Source organism: Pogona vitticeps, chromosome 3, assembly GCF_051106095.1.
Source record: "Pogona vitticeps strain Pit_001003342236 chromosome 3, PviZW2.1, whole genome shotgun sequence".
NCBI lineage: Eukaryota > Metazoa > Chordata > Lepidosauria > Squamata > Agamidae > Pogona > Pogona vitticeps.
Genome location: NC_135785.1, coordinates 6,797,176 through 6,804,242, shown reverse-complemented (window position 1 = coordinate 6,804,242; position 7,067 = coordinate 6,797,176). Strand labels below are relative to the sequence as shown.

Sequence of the window (7,067 nt, the reverse complement as noted above, 5' to 3'; positions counted from 1 at the left end):
GCTCCATGGAGTCTGTTCTTTCAAAAAAGAAAAAAAGGATTTACTCTCCCCCCCCCCCCCATTTTAAAATTATATACAGATACAAAGCTGGATACACAGGGCATGCCTAGACAGATATTTGTCCCACTGTTTATGCTGCTTCTCACGTTCCGATATGTGTTCCGTTGTCTACATGATCAACCCCATGCAGAGCCGGCCTTTTGGCATGTGCATGTGGTACATGTTGTCGCTTTACCACCTGAGCTTATTATCTGTTTTATTTTAGCTTGTTGTCATCTGTTTTTTTGTGTGCTTGATTACATTATTTCATTCATTTTTATATATACAGTACACTGCCCAGAATAGCGCTATGCACTAACAGGGCATTATATAAATGTCAGAAATCTATGATAAATAAAGACATGGTCCAGCCAGCAGAGGACTTGTGCTTTCTTCATAATGTTTCCAGTTGCATTATTTACTGGTAAAGACTATAGTTGTGATGTAATTTGAAAAATGTAATTCTAGAAATATTCTCTCCACCCCCGGCTTAGCAATTTATCGCAAAACCGACACAGCACTAATTCAAACATTCACGAGGCCTTGTCATTTCAGCGCTGTTTCATGTGCTAAACATAAAATAATAATATTTAAAAGATTGGAAGGCCAGCAAAAGGGGTTGATAAGAAGAGGGTGGTGATAATGGCAGAGAACAGTCGGGGGTGGGGGTGGGCTTGTCTGGGCTCTTGAAATGCACCTGGATGACAAAATAAAATATTTATGTGTGAACCACGGCAGCGATTTAAATGCACCGATATTCACATCAACTTGGGACAAGCTTTGGTGTGGTCATGCCCTCAAGCTGTTTTAACTAGTCTGGACTGGCGGGTGTTTCAGCAGGCTAAGCCCTGCGAGTTTTGCTCATTATACCAGTTTTACTTTGGCTCTCATATAGTCAGGTTCATATTTTATACATTCAGTGAGATTAATTAAACTTTCCATTTTATAATCTTGGTCTGAAAGAATTATCCTGCTTTAATGACGGCAAGCAGACAGCGGTACAACGCAACACCACATGATGAGTGGCAGCACAATAGGAAAACAAACCCATGCCATTTTAAAAATTAAATTTTATTCTTCTAATAAATAAATATATGCACACATATATCCCAGCACCCTTCTTCCTTCCCACCTTCCCTTTCCCATTCCATGTGACAATGTCATATCCACATTAAAATCATATTCCAAGTACATTATAAAGACCAATAAATTCTATATGCATTGTTGTTGTTTAGTCATTAAGTCGTGTCCGACTCTTCGTGACCCCGTGGACCAGAGCACGCCAGGCCCTCCTGTCTTCCACTGCCTCCTGGAGTTGGGTCAAAGTCATGGTCGCTTCGATGACGCTGTCCAACCATCTCGTCCTCGGTCATCCCCTTCTCCTCTTGCCTTCACACTTTCCCAACATCAGGGTCTTTTCCAGGGAGTCTTCTCTTCTCATGAGATGGCCAAAGTATTGGAGCCTCAGCTTCAGGATCTGTCCTTCCAGTGAGCACTCAGGGTTGATTTCCTTCAGAATGGATAGGGTTGTTCTCCTTGCAGTCCAGGGGACTCTCCAGAATCTCCTCCAGCACCACAATTCAAAAGAATAAATTCTTCGGCGGTCAGCCTTCTCAGGATTAGACTACTGTAATGCTCTCTACATAGGGCTGTCCATGCGGCTGCTATGGAATCTTCAGCAGGTTCAGAACATGGCATCCAGACTATCGTGTGGAGTAAATAAATACGATCATATCTCCCCTATTCTGACCACCTTACACTGATTTCCTGTTCATTTTCATGCCAGCTTCAAGATGATGATGATTACATACAAAGCCCTAAATGGTTTGGGACCTCAATACCTGGCAGAATGCTTCCTTCCAATGAGATCTGCCTGTCCCACAAGATTTTCCCAGGCTGGGTGGTTGAAAACATTGACCCTGAGAGAGGGTCCAAATACCGAGCCTTCTCAGCAGTTGATCCCAATTTCTGGAACAACCTCCCACTTGAAATTCCCCTGGTCCATTCACTGGGAATGTTTTAATTGTCCTTAAAAACATAGTTCTTCGGACAGGCTTTCCCAGAGCCCATAACATCATAACACAGGGGTTGTCTCAGTGTTCAAATTATCCGCTCCTCTACCTTGCCTTTAATTTACCTTATTCATTTTTAGTTAATTTTATGTCGTTCTTACTATATGTACCAGTGTTAATTTTGATTGTTAATTGTGATGTTTATGGTTTATGTTTACTGTTTAAAATTGTTATCTCTTATGTTGTAAATCACCCAGAGCAGCCTTGGCAGCTGGATAGGTGTTATGAATGAATGAATGAATGAATGAATGAATGAATGAATGAATGAATGAATGAATGAATGAATGAATGAATGAATGGAAAAGATGCTGCCCTGTTGTTTTCCTCTTTCTTTGTTGATAATGGTTCAACATGTTGGCCAAAATGTTGCCAGGTTGTGAAATTTATTCAAACGAAGGCACTCCTGCTTCCACAATGCAAGGGATTTTAAACAGCAGAGTGCTGTAGCACATGTTTGATCCTCTTTGAAAACGGTTAAACAAGTCCAATCCACCTGTTCTGAGCGTGGCTACATTTGGAACTGTCCATTCAATGGATGGTGTCTTCTGTTCCTTGGAAGAACTTTGTAATGAGACTCATTACCACAACCTGTATAGGTGAAGTACATGCAGTTCAACTGTACGTGACTCACGGTGATGAAATGGGAGGCTGAGACCAAGTAATTCATAAAATGGACCTTATCTCTGGAACACTTGAGAAAGCTTGGGTTGTGTGGGAGGCTATATTGCCAGTACTAGTTCTCTGGTGAACCCTCTTTGATCCTATGCTGCTTTGCTTTGCTTTATCTTTGCAACATCACCTGCCACCCTTGGTTTAAGCTGGCATGTGAGAATATCTGTGAGAAGCCTGAAAAAATGCTAAGGGGCAAATTCTTCACCACCAGTACCAGCACAGCCTCAAACTGGTGAGGCAGGTGCTGTGGGATCGCGGGCTCCTTGGAGTGCATCGTCCCAATCACATCATCCTAATGAGGGTGGCAGAGGCTGCTACAAACACTGAAATTTGTGCCAAAATGATGAGCCAGCCTATCACCTCGGTTCAAGCAATATACTGTTCCACCGTGCCATAGAATCATAGAATAATGGAAGGCGGCCTACGAGGCCATTGAGTCCGACCCGCTGCTCAAAGCAGGAGTCCAAATCAAAGCAGATCTGAGAGACGGTTGTGTTTCTTGAATGCCTCCAGCGTTGGAGCGCTCACCGAGACCTCCCGAGGTCATTGGTTCAATTGTTCTACAGCTCTAACAGTTAAGGAGTTTTTCCTAATATTCAACCTAAATCTGGTTTCCTGTAGCTTGAGCCTATTATTATGTGTCCTGCACTGTGGGATGATCAAGAACAGATCCTGCCTCTCCTCTGTAGGACTACCTTTCAAATATTTGAAAAGTGCTCTCCTGTCTCCCCTCTGTCTTCTTTTCTCAAGTCCAAACATGCCCAATTCTTTCACTTTTTCCTCCCAGGGCTTGGTTTCCAGTCCCCAGAACATCCCGGCTACCTTCTTCTGAACCTGCTGCAGTTTGTTGGCATCCTTCGTGAAACGTGGTATCTAGAACTGGGCCCATTACTCTGGATGAGGCTTAACCAGTGCTAAAAAGCTCCTGCAAATTGACCCCATGCCTTATCACAATCCACAGATGATGAACTTTTAAAAAAAGAAAATGCTAATGGGAAGTTGACGGGTGGCGCTGAACCCACGTTCCTCAGCTGAACACTATTTCTGTCAACGACTGCTACTCTTTGACGTAACGCTTGAAATTAGAAATCAGTGAAGAGCAGCATAAAGTCTGTCTTAAGACTGAATGGAATTTTGACTGAATATTTTTCCCGTCGTATATGTAGGGTCAGCTCTGCGTTGGCATATCTTTTATGATAAGGGCTTAGCAAATGTTCCGCTGACATGCAATATCTCATAGTCTCCCGGGAACTTGTTCTGAAATGTAGGATTTCATGCCACAGCCCTTCTGGACATCATATAAGTCCAAGCAGGAGGCTAGTGTCTTCTGCTCTCCTGGAAGAACCTTTCACAATACTGTAGCTCCATCGGTGTCCCATCTAATTATGTGCATCAGGGTGCTGTTCTTCCTCCACAAATTCCATTCATTCAATGGCCTCCTCCAGTTGCAACTTCCAATGCCAAGCAACAGCATTACAGCCAACACATCCAGAATTAAGAGAGTTTAACATGCTATGGTAGTCACTTGTACACACATAATATGTGAGGTGGGTAAGCGTGTAGAGGCAATGCTTGCTGCAGGGAAATAGGTAAAGGTTCCCCTTGACAATTTGTCCAGTCGTGTCCAATTCTAGGCTCATCTCCATTTCCAACCCATAGAGCTAGCGTTTGTCCACATACAATCCTCCGTGGTTATGTGGCCAGCGCGACTAGACATGGAACACCATTTACCTTCCCACCGAGGTGGTACCTATTTATCTACTCGCATTTCTGCATGCTTTCGAACCGCTAGGTTGGCGGGAGCTGGGACAAGCAACGGGAGTTCACTCCGTCACATGGATTCGATCTTACGATTGCAGGTCTTCTGACCTTGCAGCACAGAGGCTTCAGCGGTTTAACCCACAGTGACACCCGTCCCCACTGCAGGGAAATATAGCTGCATTATAGGCAGAATTTCCTACTCCTGGGAGCTAAAGGCACCCACTTTTCAGGCTTATTGCTGTCACAGCCGAGCATCAGTGACATGGAAATGAAGCAACACTTTTATCAGTGTTTTCTCCCCTGAATCTCAGTGTTTTTTCTCCATCGAAAGATTGTGTAAGTGCCTCTGAGCAATGGGAGTGAAATGATGGGGTGGTGTGCCAGATAACAAACCTGCTGAGGTGCCGTATCATCTTACCAGCTGTCATGAGAAGCCGTTTCAAGAGCTGATAAGAGACTAGCAAGGGGCTGATCTAAGTCAAGGATGGGCTTTGTGTTATAGATTGGATTGAGCACAGCTTGGTTTTGGCAAGGTGCTATTCTCTTACAGAATAACCCCACCTCAGTGGCCGACCTCTAAATTTCAAGATGACCCAAGATGACATTGAAAGAACCCATAGGTTCTTGGCAGTGGCCACAGAATGGGAATCAGTGATGGGATAAATGTACAATACTGTATTTTGCAAAAAAACCATGCATGGTTAAACTTGCCCCTACATTGCAAGAATGTAATACCAACCACTAGTGCATAAATAGTAAATAAATGAGATACGTTTTTCTTCGTAATGATGGATTAAGTTGTGTTGTTTAGTCATTAAGTCGTGTCCGACTCTTCGTGACCCCATTTGTCAGAGCACGCCAGGCCCTCCTGTCTTCCACTGCCTCAAATTCATGTTGGTAGCTTCGATGACCCTGTCCAACCATCTCGTCCTCTGTTGTCCCCTTCTCCTCTTGCCCTCACACTTTCCCAACATCAGGGTCTTTTCCATGGAGTTTTCTCTTCTCATGAGACGGCCAAAGTATTGGAGCCTCAGCTTCAGGATCTGTCCTTCCAGGGAGCACTCAGGGTTGATTTCCTTTGGAATGGATAGGTTTGTTCTCTTTGCAGTCCAGGGGACTCTCAAGAGTCTCCTCCAGCACCACAATTCAAAAGCATCAATTCTTTGGCAGTCAGCCTTCTCAAGATTAGACTACTGTAAGGTTCTCTATGTAGGGCTGCCCATGAGACTGCTAAGGAATCTTCAACAGTCAGCCTTATTGATGATCCAGCTCTCTCTTCCATACATCACTGCTAGAAAAACCATAACTTTGACTATGCGGACCTTTGTCGGCAAGGTGATGTCTCTGTTTTTTAAGATGCTGTCTAGGTTTGTCACTGCTTTCCTCCTCAGAAGCAGGCGTCTTTTAATTTCGTGGGTGCTGTCACCATCTGCAGTGATCATGGAGCCCAAGAAGGTAAAATCTGTCACTGCTTCCATATCTTCCCCTTCTATTTGCCAGGAAGTGATGGGACCAGTGGCCATGATCTTAGTTTTTTTGATGTAGACCTTCAGACCATTTTTGGTGCTCTCCTCTTTCACCCTCATTAGGAGGTTTTTAAATTCCTCCTCAGTTTCTGCCATCAGAGTGGTATCATCTGCATATCTAAGGTTGTTGATATTTCTTCCGGCAATCTTAATTCCGACTTGGGATTCATCCAGTCCTGCCTTTAGCATAATGTATTTTGCATATAAGTTAAATAGGCAGGGAGACAATATACAGCCTTGTCATAATCCTTTCCCAATTTTGAACCAATCAGTTGCTCCATATCCAGTTCTAACTGTTGCTTCCTGTCCTACATACAGATTTCTCAGGAGATAGATAAGGTGGTCAGGCACTCCCATTTCTTTAAGGACTTGCCATAGTTTGCTGTGGTCCACACAGTCAAAGGCTTTTGCATAGTCAATGAAGCAGAAGTAGATGTTTTTCTGGAACTCTCTGGCTGTCTCCATAATCCAGTGCATGTTAGCAATTTGGTCTCTAGTTCCTCTGCCCCTTCGAAATTCAGCTTCTACTTCTGGGAGTTCTTGGTCCACATACTGCTGAAGCCTACCTTGTAGGATTTTCAGCATAACCTTGCTAGTGTGTGAAATGAGTGCAATTGTACGGTAGTTGGAGCATTCTTTGGCACTGCCCCTCTTTGGGATTGGGATGTAGACTGATCTTCTCCAATCCTCTGCCCACTGCTGAGTTTTCCAAACTTGCTGGCATATTGGGTGTAGCACCTTAGCAGTGTCATCTTTTAAGATTTTAAATAGTTCCACTGGAATGCCATCACCTCCACTGGCCTTGGTGTTAGCCATGCTTTCTAAGGCCCACTTGACTTTGTTTTCCAGGATGTCTGACTCCAGGTCAGCAGCCACACTATCTGGGTTGTCCGGGACATCCAGATCTTTCTGGTATACGTAATTCCTCTGTGTATTCTTGCCACCTCTTCTTGATGTCTTCTGCTTCTGTGAGGTCCCTCCCATTTTTGTCCTTTAT

The 7,067-nt window shown here is 43.9% G+C and overlaps 1 pseudogene; it reads left to right on the top strand.

Annotated features, from left to right (window-relative positions):
- Positions 1-2,403: 2,403 nt before the first annotated feature.
- On the top strand, positions 2,404-3,180 carry LOC110091590 (5-aminolevulinate synthase, non-specific, mitochondrial pseudogene; annotated as a pseudogene).
- The last annotated feature ends 3,887 nt before the right edge of the window (positions 3,181-7,067 follow it).